This window comes from Chrysemys picta, chromosome 2 (genome assembly GCF_011386835.1).
Source record: "Chrysemys picta bellii isolate R12L10 chromosome 2, ASM1138683v2, whole genome shotgun sequence".
Classification (NCBI taxonomy): Eukaryota; Metazoa; Chordata; order Testudines; family Emydidae; genus Chrysemys; species Chrysemys picta.
Genome location: NC_088792.1, coordinates 197131996 through 197152295, shown reverse-complemented (window position 1 = coordinate 197152295; position 20300 = coordinate 197131996). Strand labels below are relative to the sequence as shown.

General features: G+C 40.5%; 1 long non-coding RNA gene across 1 annotated transcript in view; it reads right to left on the bottom strand.

Moving 5' to 3' along the window:
• Positions 1 to 1019: 1019 nt before the first annotated feature.
• The window catches only part of LOC135981149 (uncharacterized), a 77261-nt gene continuing 57980 nt past the window's right edge, over positions 1020 to 20300 (bottom strand). Inside the window, exon 4 of the long non-coding RNA XR_010598111.1 lies at positions 1020 to 1077. This is a non-coding gene — a long non-coding RNA (uncharacterized LOC135981149). The remainder of the gene's footprint in view (positions 1078 to 20300) is intronic.

Sequence of the window (20300 nt, the reverse complement as noted above, 5' to 3'; positions counted from 1 at the left end):
AAGGTTGAGGGTATGTTCCTAGTAACAGGGAAGGGAAGGTGTGTGTGATAGGGATTTTTCTGTTGCTATGATTTGCTGGCTACCTGAGTTCATTTGTTACCTGTATGAAATTAGTTATCGCTGCTGATTAGCTGAATTAACACATTACCTATACATGGATACTTAATGCTGTTGGATGATCATTATTATGGTAGTGGAATTTTAGTTATGTATTAGGCTATCAAGAGCTTATTTAATGAGCACTTTATTATTGATAATTCTAAATAAAACAAAACTGCTGCAGCAACATGACATCCAAATGTAAGGAACGACTGAAAGCTATTCTGATTACTTCTTTCTAATGTGGCGACAGATGTGCAGGTGAGTTGTATTCAAATCTAGAGTGTTTCAAAATACAGCTCCTGTCTCCTGATACAAGTTTAATGTGTTCTCCTCACCTACAGTGTATTAGCAGGGCTTATACGGAGCATCGGCCATAGACTGCTGTAATTTGATATCCTGAAGAAAACACTTAAAGCTAAACTCATATCCCTCTACAACTTGAGTACACACTTGAGGCTGCATGTAATTGTGGCTCTACTCCTGAAGTGCTTATTCACGCCTTACTCAGGCAGAGCTCTCAATTGTGTCAACATTGTCTCCCTTCTGTAAATTACGTTATTCTTGTCTCTACCCTAATCATTCCCTAACTAGTCTGTGTGGTTCATAGAGCTATTTTCTTTAATATAGGTGAACTATTTATTAGTCTAAGTCACAATACTTCCTAATAATTCCAGCCCAATTTAGCACACTGTTAGAATCCTATGCTTGGGAGAGGAAACAAATGTAAGTGTGAAAGGGGGTCAATTTATGAATTTGCCAAGGTGCCAGTTAAATTGTAAAGCTGAAATCCAACAATCTAGCTTTGCCAATAGAATCCAACAGGATAACCCCTTGTTACTGAGGTTTTTATATATATATATATATATATAAAAATAAAAGAATAGAAGAGGAAATACAAGCTTTGAAATAAAATCTCACCGCTTCTTATCGTGTTCACTCTGGGATGGGGAGAGTCACTGTAGGTCTCAGGGACAGCTGTAACACAATAGAAAGGGGAGATGTGCTCACTGGAGGTCCTTTTAGAAAACATTAAAATGGACAAGTGGGAGACTTAAAAAGAGAATAACTCAATTTACTTAGTCTAACCAGCAAGTCTCTCACATGATAACTTTCAGCCCATCTTATATGTTTGCACCATACATATTTTCTGTTGGGTTTTTATCTGTTTATAGGGGGGTTGAGTAAGAGGAGTTGTTTGCATAATATCTAACAGTTACAAGAAACTTTCAGCTGATATTCTGCCTGTCCTTGTATTTCAGAGCTACTTTTTTTCATTTTTTTAAATTCATTTAAAATCTTCCCATCTTCATTTATATGTCAAAGGTCTCTGACCCAAGAAGGCTGAGGGAGTTCACTGTTTAAACTGAAGCTTAACATTTGAAGTTTGCTTTTTAACACTTAATTATAAATTACCATGAGATAATTAGTATTTGTGAAGCACATTTTTTTTGTTTGACCAGGCACCTTTTTCGCTTCCTAGATACAAATTTAGAATGCTAATTAAACTGCAACCTAATTGGATATTTTTATTTTATCAAATTAATGTTTTTGACACTTTCTGTAAATGTCATTACACGTCTAACTAATGATCTGATTATAGTGCAATTAGTTTGATTAAAATCCTCTTGCCAAACTTCCCCAGGATGAGGCAGAGGAATACTAAGACAAACAGAGCATCTCTTCTTTAAAGAGAACAAAAGCTCAAAAAACAAATGTTCCAGATCTTTAAGAAATATACTGTATAATTAGGAGACAACCAGTTTTAACAAGGAGACTGGGGATCCAACACCAGCCAAAAGTGATCATTTGGGCAAGCAATCCCATCATGCTGAGCACGTAGGCAAGGTGGGTGTGCCCATGCAAATGAGATCAGCTCCTGAAGTCCTTTTCCACAACTCATCGCAAGGGATTGCTCATTCGGATCCTGCTTATATGTATATGAAGCAGAACACAAAGGCCTGAAGGAAACTTCAAATAGTTTAGAAGGCAGTGAAATGCCTGAAATGGGCAAACTGATGGCAGCACACCACTTCATTGCTCTAGGTTTTATACTCCTGTTCTAGTATCATTCATGGCCTTGCTTTTCAAGACCCGCAATAGACTAGGCCAGGGGTCAGCAACGTTTGGCACACAGCTCGCCAGGGTAAGCACCCTGGCGGGCCGGGACAGTTTATTTACCTGCTGACGCGGCAGGTTCGGCCAATCGCGGCCCCCCTCTGTCCACGGTTCACCGTCCCGGGCCAATAGGGGCGGTGGGAAGCCGCGGCCAGCACATCGCTCGTCCACGCTGCTTCCCGCCGCCCCCATTGGCCCGGGACGGCGAACCGCGGCCAGTGGTGGCCGCAATTGGCTGAATCTGCTGCATCAGCAGGTAAATAAACTGGCCCGGCCCTCCAGGGTGCCTACCCTGGCGAGCCGCGTGCCAAACGTTGCCGACCCCTGGACTAGGCCCTAACTACTTGACAGTTCTCCTTTCCTACCATCACTCACAGTGTTAGCTGTGGTCATAAGGAATACTTTGACTGAGAAAGACTGGGAAAAAGCCCATTATTTTGCAGCAGGACCACAACTATGAAATAAGATCTCACTTGAAATTAAAATGAGTCTTTGAAAGCACCACCTTCACAGCAAAAGCGAGTGGGCATCTCTTATTATTTCTTTGTACTTGCTTTCCCACAACAATATTTGAATGACCCAGTGCCTGCTCCTCCCCTCTTCTACCATTTCCCAGCTACCTGAATTAATAAATATCTTAAAAAACAAACCTCTTCCTTTTACTTGAAAACACAAAAATGAAATATTCAAAGGAAAGATGGAGAACACAAGCCCTTTAACGGATCTCTCTAGTGTGTTAGTGCCAAAATCCCATAGCGACAGGCACGATAGAAATACTTAGATATAGACAGCTTATATCGTTATATGGAGTGGCCACCATTAAAAGTAAAGTTTTCCCATCAGTCACCACACAGATGTAACTGAAATCCCGGTACTCACAATTCGTGTTTTTGTGGTATTATCTCAGATACCAATGAGCAGTAACCTTCACTTTTTAAAGCTAGTCACTGTACGGAGTAAAATAGGGACATGATATTGTTGTGAAAGATGTTTTTGCATCCTAACTTAGGATGAAGTGTCCTTCTTAATGAGAAGGAAAATATTTGCACTGCACAATGAATCTAGGTGCAGTGTTATTGTTCAGCATACAGCAAGTGTGTAATTTAGTAAAAATATACACTAGTTGTATTGTACTCAAATTGTTAATTATTTGTGCTTTACTCAGGGGAGTAATCCAGGATAGAATTTGTTCCTCTATCAAAAGCAGAGATGTGCATGTTAGAAGTCAGGGCAGAATTTGGCACAGAGACTAATTTTTTGTGTGTAATGCGAGCTACTCTTTTTATTCCTGCTTAATTCTATTTGGCTCAATTTATTGCCTAAAATATACAGAATGTTTATGAAACATCAGTGTTATTTCTAACATGGAGCTTGCACAATATTGCACCAGTTTATTTTGGATGCATTCGGTTAAGAAAGACCAAGTTAAACATTCCTGGCTATTCCATCATTAGTAAAGGACCTTTGCATCATACTGTATCTAAACCTCAGCAATGCTAATGGAGTAACACTATCAGACTGGAACTGAGATATAGCATAGTCTGAGAGAAGTGAGTCTTCTGTGATTTGCTTAACAATGGGTCATGAAAGGGTTTGGATAAGCAAATGGATTCGTTCATATTGTTCCATATTATAGCACTGTGATTATTAAAGAAGGCAAAAATGTGTACGTTACTGATTTTTCATGACTGTTAGCCAGTTATCAGCTAGATGTTTTCTTATTGTACGCCAGAAGAAACAGTAACTAGAGTGAAGTTTTATCTTCTTGGTGAAAGATTTCCCAAAATAACACTTGTGTAATAAATCTTTATTAAGCATATCTTGCCCAGTCAACAAATCATAATAGAAGCTCTTGGTGGAGTGCAAAATACTATCAGTGCTATTACAACACCAGCCACCACCCTCTTACTTCAGGAATGCTGCTGGTCAATGTAAAATGATACCTCACAATTTCAGTTAGAAAAAAGAAAGTAAAACTTCCATTTTCAAAAAGAAAAGATGAAAAGAATTGATTGGATGGTTGCAATATAGGACCCAGCAGAAAATTTCCTCTTGGAAGGTAGATTCAGCAAGAACCAGATTGTATTCAGGATATATTAGCTTCAGTATGAAAGATGTATTTGGAATGAAGCTGTTGGCAAATGATCCAAGAAACCAGTAACAAAAGACCTCATATTGAGATGTAAATACAGTAATACAACATAGCAGTCTTGGCAAACTCAATAATGAGCAAAACAACACTACTCTGTTTGGCAGCAGCAAAGTATATTTGCTTTGAAAGTAAAAAAAAAAAAAAAAGGCTTTAAAAATAAAACAGCAAAGATAACATGCTTAATAAAATGCAGTCAATAAACACATCTACCCAGAGACTGCAAGCTCATTCAGACAAAAAAAGAAGGTAATGCCAGCAGAATTACAGGTCTTATCTACAGTACAGGGGAAATTCAATCTAAGCTATGCAATTTGAGTTACGTGAACAGCATAACTCAAATCTATGTAGCTTAGATCTACTTACCGTGGGGTCCACACTATGTGATGTCGACGGGAGATGCTCCCCTACTCTTCTCGATCTGTTGGAGTACAGGAGTCGACGGGAGAACAATCTGTGGTCAATTTAGCGGGTCTTCACTAGACCTGCTAAATCGACTGCTGATGCATCGATTGCTGCAGCGTTGATCCCCCAATAAGTGTAGACAAGCCCACAGATACACAGAGCAACTCTAAAATATGATGGAAAATTTAGGGCAACTCAGTTCCAAAAATGCAATACAACACTAGTAAAAAGAATGCACACAATCAGTCTAATGGGACCTAAAAATCCAGAGGGGGGGGGAAAGGGAGTAAGATCTGTCTTATACCCAGCACTTAATTTGTAATGAAAGAGGTGCCGGAGCTCAAGCAGTTTTTTTTAACTTTCATAACTGACACAGCAAGCATAGAGGTGCTGGGTCTATGAAATGCCAAACTGAGAGGTGCCAGGGCTCAGCCCTGGCACAAAATTAAGCACTGCTTATACCATAAATATACAATCTTGCCTTGGAAAATAAGAAGCCCTGAGCCTAGACATAATAGCCAATTCACTCAGGTGTCATCACTCAAAATGGAAGGCTAAGTAAATCAAGGATCCCCACAACTTCACAACTTATGTGGAGTAGATATTTAGTACTCCAGCTGCACAGAGCCTCCCAATTCTTTTCACATGATTTCTGCAAACTTTTCTGGTGGTCTGGCTTCATACAATAACTGCAATTACCACTCCTGCTTGTCTTTCCCACACTGAATGACTATATATCTACCATATTAAATAATTCAAAGTGAACAAGGCTTATTTTTCTGAGTGTTGAACAGCAACTTCCACTGAGGAAGGAGGATCCAGTGTCAGGCTGACACCTGAGTAAATTGGAGTTTATGGTGGGATTCGGAAAACCAGGGTTTAATTCCCTGCCCTGCAATAGAGTTCCTGTCTGATTTATGGTACCACAGTTCCCCCACCTGTGAAATGGGGACACTACTTCCCTGCTTCATAAAGAAGGCATATTAGAGATTGCGAAGCACTTTGATAGTATGGTAATAGGGTCCATATAATGGGAGGTGCAGGTACTCAACACCTCTAAAAGTCAGGTGCAATATATGCATTTTCTTTTTAAATTTAAGAGGGTAACTGAAATGAATTATGGCCCTGTGACAAGTCTTCACAAATTATCAACCTACTCTCCAGTTACTTTATGAAAATAGATATGAAATACTTAACCTATTTCATTCACTGGATTACCATTTGGATGCAAATTTAGAGCTAATACAAGAACCAAATAGTTTTTTTTTAAAAAGATGTTTTTACACTAATGTTTAAATGAATAATATTTAATGATGAGATGAACAAGTGTTGAAATATGGAGAATAGTGAAGGCTTTTAAAAAAAATCTATGGTATTATTACTTATAAAAAAAAAAGTCTAGCAACAAAATTTCAAAGTAATGCTTTCCCAGAAAAAAAGTTATAAATCAAAGTGTTAAGCCAGGAGAGAGCATGGTAAAAGGGGGGGAAAAATCATCCAAGATAAAGCAAAATAGAACAGCAATAGATCAAAGAGCAGGAACATGGATGCAGATGCCTGATGCCTGACACAGCAGGGTTCTCCCAGGAGGAAAGCTACATCAAGTGTAATGGCAACATTGAATGGATAGAGTAATGCCATGTTGGTAGAGTTTACTAAAGGCAAGATGATAAAAAAGGAAAGTTTTGTGATGTTTTCATTAACGGCTGTATTTTTTAAACTAACAAATGCTTTCATTAAAAAAAAAAATGGTGGAAGAGATAAGGACCCTGCAAGAGCAAAGATCAAAAGCACTGGCTTGAAACCAATATTAAACCAAAACAAAATAATATGGCCTTCCTATAAAACATGAATGATTTGAAAAGTGGCACTGTTTGACAGGGTCTATGTTGAAGGGGGATGGTAGATGGCTGGCTGGCCAGCCAAGCTGAGTGCTACTGATATTTAATTTAGTTATATTTATTGTGTGATTAATTATATTAGGAAGTCTAGAGCTTGGAAAGGCATCTTTATTATTTTCAATCGACATAAAATAAATGAATAAAATATAAAATCTAATCTTTTTTTAAAAGTTAAAAGTCATTTCAATTTTATACCTACTTCTTAATGGTCCTGTGAACTACTGTGGTTTTACAATCAATTTTAAAAATGTTTTGCTCTGATATTGCTGTGTGAAAGCTTCACACAAATAAAAGATAAATTGACTTAACTATCCATATATGGAAAGGTGAAAATAGACTTTAAATGCCTTTTAAAAATCTGTTCCTTATTACAGATGCCTCACTTCCATTGAAATCAATGAGCTTCCAGTGCCTAAATACCTTTAAAAATCTGGTCCTAAGCATCTAGCTTAGGTACTTATTTGGCACCCATTCCCACAGTGTCTGAGGACCTCAGACTACTATCCCCATTTTACATGGCACAGAGGCTGGGCCCACAAAGGGAGTTCAGTGTTGCAATACTCACCATCAAGACACCTAGGGTGACCAGATGTCCCGATTTTATAGGGACAGACCCGATATTTGGGTTTTTTTCCTATATAGGCTCCTATTACCCCCCACCCCCATCCCGATTTTTCACACTTGCTATCTGGTCACCCTAAAGACACCTAACTTTTAGGTGCCTAGAAAAATCACAGGAACAACACTGTGATGCACAAAGCTTGAGTTAGGCATGCAGGCTCCTTATACAGTGGGATGAGATAGGCTCCCTGAGCCACAAAATCCACCATGCTAGGGGAGGAGCCACCACACCTATCCAGTGGGAGATTCTGTCAAAAGGAAGGGGTGTGCTAACCCCCTGCCTGCTCTCTGAGCTCAGCACCTAAATCCAGGCTGCAAGGAGCGCCACTAATAAGGGAAAGATAGACATTTGGCCTCCTAAATTGCATGTGAGGCCCAAACCAAACCACTGAGGGGAAGGGAATCCCTTATAATCTTTAGCCAAGTGGTTAAGGTAATCACCCAGGATGTGGGAGACTCCCCCATCCAAGTCTCCCCCCCCCCCATAACAAGGAGAACGGATTTGAATAGGAATCTACCAGCTCTCAGGTGAGTGCTCTAATCACTCAGCTATAGAGTTGATCTAGCTCTTTTTCTGGCCCAATTAATATTTAATTATTCAAGTATTTAATTAAAGTGGAACAACTTCAACAGGAGAATTGAGGGAAATCTGCAGCAGAATATGCCATAGACTGGTTGTTAGAGCACTCAGAGTCAGGGGAACTTGAACTGGGGGGGTCTCACACATCTTGGGTGAGTACCCTAGCCACTCGGCTAAAAGTTATGAGGGAGGCTGTTGTCTTTGGTCCCCCCGCAAGGAGACCAGTCTGGTAGGCAGCTGATGAGCACGCCTACCAGCTCAGGGAGCCAAATGCTTATTTTCCCAGGTTTGTGAATTGCTTTCGGGCTTATGCGGGAGCTAGGCAGCCATGTGGTGGAGCGATGCTGCAGTGCGCATGCCTGGAGACAGAAACTTAGGCACCTACAGGTTTAGGAGGCAGACGTTTGTATAGTGCAGTGGTATCTAAAACCAAGATTCAGGTGCCTACCTACCTTCATGGATCACACCCAGAGAGACTGCTTGCTTGTCTTCACTGCAACAGTTAGCTCTGATTAGTTTTAATTTCAAGGGGAGTTTGGTGTCTTAAATACCTTTGAGGATCTGGGCCTGAGTGATTTGCCAAAGGTCATAATGGAATTGAAAGGAAGTCTCTTGTGCCTCAGGCTAGTACCCTTACCACTATCCAGCTTGAAAATTGCACACTGAGTATGCATAACAGAAAACTTTGAGTCGACAGTCCCACACTTGACCACAAATGCACTACACTTGTATGTACAGTCAGTTATCTGCAAGCCTGTTTATTCTAAGAATTTACAAATCAAACAGAGCATGTAGGAAGCAAGCACAAGATGAATAACTGCAGAGAAAAGAAATTACAAGCTTTGTTTGCTCTGCTAACTCAAAATCAACTGCCACCAGAATTTTTCCCCTTCAAAAATCCCTAGGTAATTAAATGGAAAAACACTAGTGTGAGTCCAACATTAAAGTCATGAAGTCAGGCACTTGCAGGTCAGGACATTCCAAAAGTTCAAATTATTGTGACAATATGAACTCAGCTCCATTTCACCTATGTAGCATTGGCTGTTCCTGTTTCAGTTATTGCAAATATTAAAATTGTCGTCTTATATAGATGTATACTACAAAATACACCATATGTTCATGGTTCAACATGTTAGGATCACTTAGCTGGGGCAACCTATCTTTTGAAACTTCAAGTGCTCAAAAGAGGGACTTACACATTGCAACATGTAACTTTTAGATGCCCAGTGCAATTCCCAGCCCTGAGAGAGAAGGAGATGGTGGTAGTCTTGTAATCCAATAATCCAGTAGTGAAAGCAATATCCTGGTATTTAGAGACTTGGGTTCAGTTCCCCCACTATGCCTGATTCAGGGCAGGGACTTACCCCAAGTTCTCCCACTATCCAGATGAGTGCCCAAACCACTATGGTGCACAGCCAGTCTGTCTCCTACCCAATTATTTCATATTCAGTGGAACAGATTCTACAGGAGACACCTATACCAGAGGATGCTATAATCCAGTTACTAGGGCACACACAAGAAAGGTTAGAGAACCAGGTTCAAGTCCTTACTCTGAATCAAGCATAATACAGATCTGAGCCCAAGTTTCCCCCAACCTGCATGAGTACTCTTTCTGCTGAACTATGCGGGGGAAGAGGGAGCACCACCACCACAATATTTTGTACAGGGACCAATCTGGTAGGTATACTCTAAAATGGCCTCTAAGCATGCCCCCTGGATAGGGATAGGGTATTTCAAGTGAGATAAGCAGGGCAAAACCTAGTTTGTGACTCACACCTGGGCTTAGGCATGAGTTAGATGCTGAGCTGCCCAGTGGCTGCATGAAATGGGTATGTCTGTGCATCCCCACAAGAGGAAACCTAATGTCTAGGGATTAAGTCTAGGGACTTGAGCTTCAAACAGAGGTATCTAACAGGTGAGTTTCAGAGGGAGTAGCTGCCGACTCTGTGCTTGAGGGTAGCAGGATTTGGTGAGTGGTGCATTTGGTCTGTCTGTGGGTTGTTTGTTTGCTTGTTATCTATGTACAAGCTGTGTAGCTGGGCCCCTGAGCAAACCCTTGGAGCTTTGATCAGTGCATTGCTGAAAGACATAGGCTCTAGTCCTTGGAGCTTTGATCTGCTCAGCTGTTTGAAGTCGAGTGGTTAATCGCTCCCTGGTGGTGAGGAGCAGAGCTGAGCTAAGTTAAGCAGGTCAGATTTGGTATAAAAAGCACTTACTAATCAAATTCAAGAGCCACAAACAGAGGTAGTTAAGAGAGGGAGTGTGAGATGCTCAGTATCACACACAATAGAGGTGGTGACTACAATGAATGGGCCATATTTTCTTTTCAGCCTGAAGCCAGATGGGATTTCCTGGGCATGAAAAGCTGGTGGCTGTGCTGAAGGACAAAGATTCTTGGAGTGGAGGGGCAAGTTGAGACACAATTAAGAATCAGAGAAGCTGAGCAGTTCCTGGAAATCCAGGTTGGGGAAAGAGGTTCAAGGAAGAATGGAGCTGGCTACCAGTGAATCTGTGAGAGAGGAAGTCAGAGAGGAGGCCTGACAGTTAGTAACCACCAGAGACAAAAGGTCACAGCAGAATTCTACACAGTTGAGGATATGTAGACATTGGCCACAAGAAAGAAGAGAAGCAGGTGGAATTCCACATGGCTAGAATTTTCAAGTCAATACCACGTCCTCCATATGGAAGCTATAGAAGATAGCCCTCAAGATTCAGCATATCCAAGGAAATGGAGAGATGTATGGGACACATGTAGATGACAACTTGGTCCAACCTATAAGCAAATCCAGCTTGCTCAAAAAGTTCCAAGGTAGACAGACTATTCTTGTTGCAGATTCAATACTCAGAATAATAATAAAAAAAAAATATGCTGCAAAGGACAGACTCCTTCCTGGAGCTGAAACAGGAGAGGTCACTCTAAGATTGTAAAAAGCAACAGAGTCCTGTGGCACCTTTAAGACTAACAGATGTATTGGAGCATAAGCTTTCGTGGGTGAATGCCCACTTCGTCGGATGCATGTCACGAAAGCTTATGCTCCAATACATCTGTTAGTCTTAAAGGTACCACAGAACTCTCTGGTACTTTTTATAGATCCAGACTAACACAGCTACCCCTCTGATACTTGACTCTAAGATTGGATAGGCTTCTGAAGTCAATGGGAGAGGATCCATTGGTGATGGTTCATGTTGGACCAATGACACTGCAATGAGGATATCTTGCAGAGAGTAGATGACTTTAGGCGATTCATAAGGTATAATTGATCTGGGATACGTGCTTTGTCCTTTGAGATGCATACATTTCTACAGCTGGTCCATAGCTGTGCTTGCACAGCTGCCTCTTCTCACAGACCCAGGAAATCCAATACCTCTGGTTTACTCCAGGCAGCAGTGCAGCTTGCAGGAGTGCAGCTTGAGTGTGCAGCAGGCATGGTTGGTTGGGCAGTTGCACAACTAGGTATGCTTGCCAAGCAGGGCAATGAGGAAAAGTGTTTTGAAATTATGCAAAAGGTGGGGGTAACAGAATGGCTGCTTCCCGTCTCTGTGACCCCTGGGAAGTGAAGTTCACAATTATTGTGACTAGAGCGGTTACTGTCACAAGGAATGGGACATTGTGGGACAGCAGCTGAAGGACTATTAATGTCAACACAGGTCACAGTGTTTATACTTGCACTACATCAACTGCAGTAGGTAGACCATGGCTCAATGGCATTCGGGGAAAGTGGTTTCATTGAGTCACCACAATGAGGTACTTACACTGGCTAGAGACAAATTCAAGTGTAGACACATACACAAATAGATCAACTCAAGGCAGCTTACATCTACCTAATTTTGAATTGTAGAAATGGCCCAAATCACAATCTAGATTAAGTAGTTCACTTATTTTATAGAAAAGGGTCTCGTTGCTTTTTGTGAGACGTTGAGAATGAAGATGTTGTTCCAGCATATAAATCTTTAATTTCTCCAGAGGATTAAAAATACCCTACCATATAGTCTCTTATGATATTTTTGTCCCATTTATCTAGTATAGACAAAGATGGATAAAAATCAAGCAGCAGGCATGGGAAGATACGTGTCAAACTTTAATCATGATATGCCACAGATTTGTTTCATTTTCTGCCTTCAACAACCCATCAAAAAGTGGATTTACCCTATAATCAGACAGATGTCCTTGGAGTGTCTTTAATAAATACAGTCATTGCTGTTCCATGTGCTAATGCCTATTTAAAAGTCAATATTGTTATTTAGTAATGCTAATGCAACAGCCAAAAAAGTACATTTTTACTCACTATTTAAAATGAACAAATAAGTCTCCCCCCCCGAAAAAAACCCAACACACATAGTGATCGCTTTCCTATCAATCCATATATTTTTCTTCAGCAAATGGGAGAACTTAAGCCCAAGCCCAAGCCAACTGAAGAATTGACTTTATATTGTTACAAAAGGTATTAAGTATTAGTTTTCAGGGGGTTGTTTTATTTTGAAGGATTTATTTATTTTGCATAGTTCTAAAACGAAATTTCACCATTATTTGGGGCATTATTGGTTATATAGACACACTACACATATTTGGAAAAGCAGATTGATAAATGTAGGGGTTTTGAGGGACACATCATAACAGTGTAATATACCAAAAAGCTCTATCATTCTGCCTAGAAGCCTGCCTCACATACAAATAAAATTATATGTTCCTCATCCCAAAGATGATGCCATAGGCTATGCCTTCACTGGGGGGGGGAGGGGGAAGATGTTTTTTACATCAGTATAGCTAACCCAAGTTAGTTATCTTGATATAAAATCCTGTGGAGACAAGGTGCAACATTTTGCAACATTTACCTAAGTGTTGAGGTAAACTCCAGATGGGCATGCGTATTGTTGAGTTTGACTAAATACACGGAGGTAAAAGCTACCTGTACCTTGTTTCCACTAAACTTTTATAGCAATAAGACCAGCCATATAGACGACAACAAGTGAGAACAACCAGCATTGAAATGAAACAGAGGAAAGGTATGGCATCTGATGCACCCTGCATGCTCTCCTGTATTCATCAGATAGCCCAGTAAACAATGACACCATGATAGAGAATTGGCTTGTGCCATTCATCATGCTAATCTATTTAATTAAAGCAAATCACAGGTGCTCCAGCTAATGTAACTAAGAGTGAAGTGGTCCAATTTCACAATATTAGAACTGAAAGTGACAGCTTTTAGGTAATCAGTTCAAAAATAGTGTTTTTGTTTTTTACCTTCATTCCATAAATAAAAGTTGAGATTTAAATGAGCAGAATAAATTGATCTACAGCTCTGATTCCCCTCACAAGAGAGCTGTCTAACTAATCATGCATAACTACACTTTCAAACAAATGTAAAACATTTGAAAGAAATTTTGACAAAATATATTTGATACAAATTAGAGGTAGCCAAATTGTATAGAGATGGAAAGGATGTAATGAGCTGTTGAGACAGACATTTTAAACCAGAAGAAATATGAATTACATTTTGCAACATTTTCATCTGTTACACTGAATTATACAAAAAAAGAAAAAAAGCCGATGAGGTCAAACACTGTTTAAGTAAAAGTTAGCATTAAATTATGAACACCAGGGATAGAAGCTGTTTTAGAGTATAGTGAACTGATTAGGATTTTAAAAAGGAAGTTTTGACTAACAAATTTATTTGAGCATAAGCTTTCGTGGGCTACCGCCCACTTCATCAGATGCATAGAATGGAACATAGTAAGAAGATATATATACATACAGAGAACATGAAAAAGTTGGTATGGCTACTTCCACTTTTTCATGTTCTCTGTATGAATATATCTTCTTACTATGTTCCATTCTATGCATCCGATGAAGTGGGCTGTAGCCCACGAAAGCTTATGCTCAAATAAATGTGTTAGTCTCTAAGGTGCCACAAGTACTCCTGTTCTTTTTGCGGATACAGACTAACAAGGCTGCTACTCTGAAACCTGTAACTCCATTCTGTCTACAGTATAAGGCTTGAGTCAGACACAGGGCCAGCTCCAGGGTTTTGGCCACCCCAAGCAGCCAAAAAAAAAAAAAAAAAGCCACGATCGTGATCTGCGGCGCCAATTCGGCGGGAGGTCCTTTGCTCCCAGAAGGAGTGAGGGACCGTCCGCTGAATTGCCGCCGAATACCTGGACATGCCGCCCCTCTCCGAAGCGGCCGCCCCAAGCACCTGCTTGCCAGGCTGGTGCCTGGAGCCGGCCCTGGTCAGACAGTTTGGATATCTTAATCCAAAATTTCTCCTTAAATTAAGAACAAGTGCCCCATGTTACTATAGAGGACTGTTTATTTTCAGACTCGATATCTGGAACTTTAACACATTCCAAAAAGAGTGGACTCTGATTGTCAGGAAAACACTTTAAAAAGCATTTTGCTCTGGCCAGGAGATGGGAAATTTTCAAAGCACTGCATAGAGTTGTGGCCACATGGCTGTTGCTCAACTGTAATTGGGAGTCCTGCAGTTAAAACCATGTGCAGTGCTTTGAAAGTTTACCCAAATGATACTTTAAAGTGATTGAACATACTAAATTGAAAGCCAAGCACAGCAGATGGGATCTAACATGTCTAAGTGCTTTTAATAATATTTACCCTTAAAGGGAAAAAAGTCACATTGTTCCATGCTCGGAGATAATTAAATATAAAGCATTTGTTAAATACCTTACTGGAACTTATTCCACAGGCTCAATGGGAGGCAAAACATCAATCAGACAAGCTGCGGGCAGAATCATTGCCGATTTGGCTATGGTGGTTTGGATGGCCCCCTGCGTTTTTCCTTTCTTTACAAAGTAATCTGTTCCATATCAAAGGCTATGGCTGATCTCAGTTGCCAAGGGGTCAATTAACCTCAGCCCTTCACCTCAAACTTCAAAGAACTAATTGTTTATTTTATATTCTTTTGAAAATTTAATAGAGATGCAGTAAATGCTGATGGCTGGAATTTGCAAATACTCTTCATTAACTGGATGAATAATGGTTAACTATATGCTTTCTACAAGCTGTTCTCTTCTCAAATCAAAGAGTTGATCCAGCCTTGATTAAACAGGAAGTGGGGACCAAATTCCACTTTCATCTACTTGGTTATAAATCCAGAGTAGTACCATTAAAGTTCACGAAAGCGGGAGTAGTTTTAAACTAACTTTAGAGTACTGCTGTTAAACTTTTGGAGTTGATCTCTTTACAATATTGGGGTGGTCCCCTCTTTCACTTGCCCCATACATCCAGGCTCTCTCTAAATCTTGCCAATTCTGTCTCCATAACTTTTCTAAAATATGACCTTTTCCTTGCTGTATTTCTTGAAGTTGAGTTTCCTCAAAATAAGAATGAAATGTGTAAATATTCTGCTGTCAAAATAAATAAGTTTTAATGAATATATATATGTAAAGCTTTTTGCCCCATTTTTATCTTCAGAGATATTCACAATAGATAAAAGGCTTTTCCATTCCTCTTATTTAAAGAAGTGTTCATAAATCTGGTAAAGAATCTACAGAGGCAGCATTCTGGTTCACTATTAAGATTCATTGGCCTGAGAGTTATACATTGACTAAGCCAAGCCAAGGTCAATATTTATCATGAAGTCCAATAAATCTTGATATTGACCAAACCACTGAAATCAATGCAAGTATAATTGGACAGGACTTTTAGTTAAGTAGAAATCCCACCAAAGACTTTAATGGCTTGAGAATTTGTTCAGGGGAATGAGTAGCTGGAAATACGCAGACATTAGCTATTAACTCAGGATATAGTTGATGACAGGAGGATTTATTGTAAATTACTGAAAGTTAGTATTTTTAATCAGATGCAACTATCCCAGCTCTTTGACGTAGCTAAGCATCACTGACATGAAGAAAAAGAATCACAAGAATCCAAAAATCAACATGGCCAGTGTGCTTCTCCATTAGTCACAGTCCAGTTTGGTTAATATTTTCAGTGTTCAAGCTAATTCAAATTATAGTTGACCTCAAAATGAAACAGCAATTTGAAAACAATTTTTTGGATACAGTTTTTATGAAGGCTGATTAAATTTTTAGTTTTACACATTAACACACTTCCTCCACATGATTCTGCAGAAATACTGGCCTCTGTTTCAGGAAATCTATTGTCCTACTTTCACACAAAATTGATGCCTGTCAAAATGAAACTAGTCTGCAAAAAGCAATTCTATCCCTCTCATATGCATTCTATTCTATCACTGCACTAAAGACACAATTGTTCATTACCAAACTTCTGTAGAAGAGCTGCTGAAGAACTATGGTTACTGTCATTGTACTTTGCAACCCCTTTGGAAGAAACCGATTGCTCAGAGCAGAGATGTTATTCATAATCAAATCTACAACTCCTCCTCTATTGCTCTCAGACAATCCACACAGCTCCCTGGATTTTGGATACAGTCAGCCTCAGCCTGTGCAATGACATGTGCTAACAGAGTGTCATTAATACCACAGAATGGGTAAGTCTGGATTTTAAAATAGACCCAGGTTCAATAGCACTTCAGCAAATAAAGGGCTTTTTAGCCAGTTGGTTACTTACATTTGGCATTCAGGAACCATGAATGCCTTCCCTATTGATCCTGTTGAAGCTAAGCATAGCCTTAATTTTAAAAGTTGTTGGGTAAAGCCAAAATGAAAGAACTGTACAGCTGCTAATTCCATAGCAGTGAAGATAATCTTAGACCGTTTAGTAAGATGATTGATCTTGGGCTGATGATAGTCATCATAGCACTATTGTTTCTTTTGCTGAAAGCACATCATTTTGCAGCTGCACTAATGCGAAATGGAGACTATACCGTATATCACCATTAGACATTTTGTTTTGTTATCTAGATGTTAAGCTATTTGCAGCGGGTCTGGAACAATTTTTATAGTGAGGGTACAGAAAGTCATTGAACAAAAGCTGTAAACCCAGTATATTATGGAAGACATTTAGTCAGGGCCGTTGCAAGGATATTTTGCACCCTAGATGAAACTTCCACCTTGTGTGTCCCGTCTCCCCCCCCCCCCCCGAGCATCGCTTATTATAAATTTTCAAAAATGAATACAGTGGAGTCACATCTTACGCGGGGGTTAGGTTCTAAGGTCAGCGTGTAAGAGGAAAATCGCGTATAGTGAAAATTACCATAAACTACAGTACACACAGTATACGTAGTATACACTGTCTACAGTAGAACAGGGGTCCTCAACCTACGGCACGCGTGCCAAAGGTGGCACGCAAGCTGATTTTTTTTTTTTAAATGGCAGGCTGCGGGTCCCAGCCACCGCTGAGCCTGCTGCCGACCTGGGGTTCCGTTCACTCAACTGCCAGCTGGGGTCCCAGCCAGCGATTCCGTTCAGCCTCCTGCTGTTCACCCAGGCCGGCAGGAAGCTGAGCAGGGCCGGCCGAGACCCTGGCTGGCAAGGGGCCGGCAGCCGGAACCCCAGATCGTCAGCGGGCTGAGCAGGGCCGGCGGCCGGGACCTCAGACCAGCAGCGGGCTGAGCTGCTCAGCCCACTGCCAGGCTGGGGTTCCGTCCACTGGCTCCTGCCAGCCGGGGTCCCAGCTGCCGGCCCCACTCAGCCTGCTCAGCCCGCTGCCAGCCGGGGTCCCGCTCAGCCTCCTGGTGGCCTAGGTGAACAGAACGCCAGGCTGGCGGATGGAACCCTGTGTGAACGGAACCCCAGACCGTTCACCCAGGCCAGCAGGAGGCTGAGCGGAGCTGTCTGGGACCCCAGCAGGCTGAGTGGGGTTGGCAGCTGGGACCCCGGCTGGCAGGATCCGGCCCTCTGCTGGCCCTGCTCAGCCCGCTGCTACCTGAGTGAACAGAACCCCAGGTCGGCAGCAGGCTCAGCGGCAGCCGGGACCCGCAGCCGGCCATTAAAAAAAAAAAAAAAAATCAGCTTGCGTGCCACCTTTGGCATGCGTACCATAGGTTGAGGACCCCTGTTCTAGTGTATACTGTTCTTTATGGTAATTTTCACTATACGCAATTTTCCTCTTACACGGTGACTTTAGAACCTAACCCCCATGTAAGATGTAACTCCACTGTAGTGTAAAAAAAAAAAAATTTTTGACACCACTTTTTGACACCCCCAAATCTTGGCCCCTAGGGGGTCGCCTAGTTCGCCTAGTGGTTACACTGGCCCTGCATTAGTTGTCATTATATCTTTGAGCCACGAGATGACTGCTACACCCATAGCTCCGGCATCCCTGGTTAGGGGGATCTGAAGTTGTGGTTTTGAGCTTCACTGAATCATACAGAGCAAATACATTATGTGAGGGGACAGGTACTCATTTGGCCTAAATTTGGGTTAGTTGGCAGTTTCTGATTGGATCTGTTTTTCTGTTAGCTTTTCTATGTTCACTGCTAATATTTTAGGAGTCTATTTTTATTCTTCAGTACAGACAGACTAAAATCAACATTCACATAATATGTTGCAGAGCTATCTATTTTAGTGCAAAAGAGGCCAGCCACACAGACATTAAATTATTTTCACACCCACTTCTGGCTGGCCTCTTCAGATAAGTGCTGCCATATGCTTGTTGATAGAAATAATTACTGTAAATTAATTTTGGCCAATTTTTCAAGTCAGTGAATGGTGTCAATTACACAACCATTGAATCCACACAAGCTTGATTACATGTTAGTTAAATGCAATGGTGACAGAGTTCTTTTCAGCTATGTCCTATTCATTTTTGAGAGAAAAGGAAAAACCCATTATATAATTGTGCCTGTACCTAGACATCTTCTGGTGACTAGGAGATAAAGATATTCATACATGTTGGTAATGAAAGTTCCACACATGCTTAAGTCTAAATACATACTTGTAAATGATTGATAAATCTAGTAATTATAAAGATAACTATAGATAAAATATTTTTCACATGTTGTTGTAGTAAAATCATCAATACATTGAAATCAGTTGTTGCACTAATGACTTCAAGACAGACACAAGGTGCGATATTCGGGCCATACTGAGGTCAAAAGGGCCCAGGATTTTATCCAGAGTAAAAATTCACCTCTTGTGTACACAGACATAACTTCCATTAATGTCAGTGGGAACTGTGCTCACTTATGCCAGGGGTAAATTTGGCTCAAGAATTTAGCTTTTCCTGTGGAAAGATAGCTCAGTGTTCAATTTCACCAATGTCAAGAAAAGCTTGCTGTCTTTTTCAGTTAACGGCAAACATTGCAAGATATAAAAATAAAAAGAGATCATCACTGCCAGATATAGATTCATTCTTAAGACAGTGATGTTTAAAAAAACCACACACACACACACACACACACACACAACTTGAATTTCAGAGTCCCAATGCTGCCCTGAGTGATTTCAATAGAGATGTAAAGTTAGAACTGAGAGCAGAATGTGACCCTATGGATGTGCCCTTTCCATGGACAGCTAGTATGGCAGTTTATGAGGAATTTGCCTTTATTTGAAACAAGATTTGAATTTGTATCTTCTCTGGATTGTCTTTTAAAAAAGCAAAAAAAACAAAAACAAAATCAAACAGACATTTGCTTTTAGGAAATCTAATGAATGAGGACGAGTCAAAAGAACACTGAAAGGTGAAAGATGGCTATAAACTTCAGAATAGTGTTTTTCAATACTACTAGGCCCACAGACTGAAGGAGACATGCTAACGCACTGAAGATGCCGTGTAGACAATTAAACACCAATGGCTGGCCCATGCCATCTGACTTGGGCTCATGGGGCTCGGGCTAAAGGGCTGTTTAACTGCATTGTAAACAGCCCCTTAGCCTAAGCCAGCTGGTGTTTAACTGCAGTGTAGACAGACCCTAAAAGCACAACAGGGCTTGATTATTCAGTTTTCCTCCCTGTTGAGGATTAAGGGTCTAATCTAAAACCAATTGAAATCAATGGGAAGACTCTTGTTAACTTCAATGAACTTTGGATCAGGAACCTAAGCAATGTAACAAAACTGCAGTGAACCATATGAAAGAGTATATTGCTGTCAGACAGTAGCAAAGGCTTGTCATAGGCAAATCAAAGTACTGCATTATGTTTCTATTTTTCAAATCTCAAAATTTTGTAAAAATCGATCACTCTTTCCTTCCCCAATGTCCCTTTCCCCTCCTCAGATAAGCTTTTAAATGAATAATTCCAATATTATTGACTACTTTTGGTCAATACAATCCATATTGTCAGAAAAGGTTCACTATTAGCCCCAAACCTCTAAGGATAACAAGTGAAATTGTTTCCACTCAACAGCATCTGCTATTCCAAATATTTATCTGCGACTTCTGTACCTGTAATTTCCACCCCCAAAACTGAAACAGTCACTTTTCTCCCTTTACATTTATAAGAGCGGGAATCTCTCAGTTATTTCCAATTATTTACCAAAAAAAAAAAAAAAAAAAAAGTCAGACTAGAAAAGCATAAAGCCATTTCATCTAGATTTTCTACTAACCCC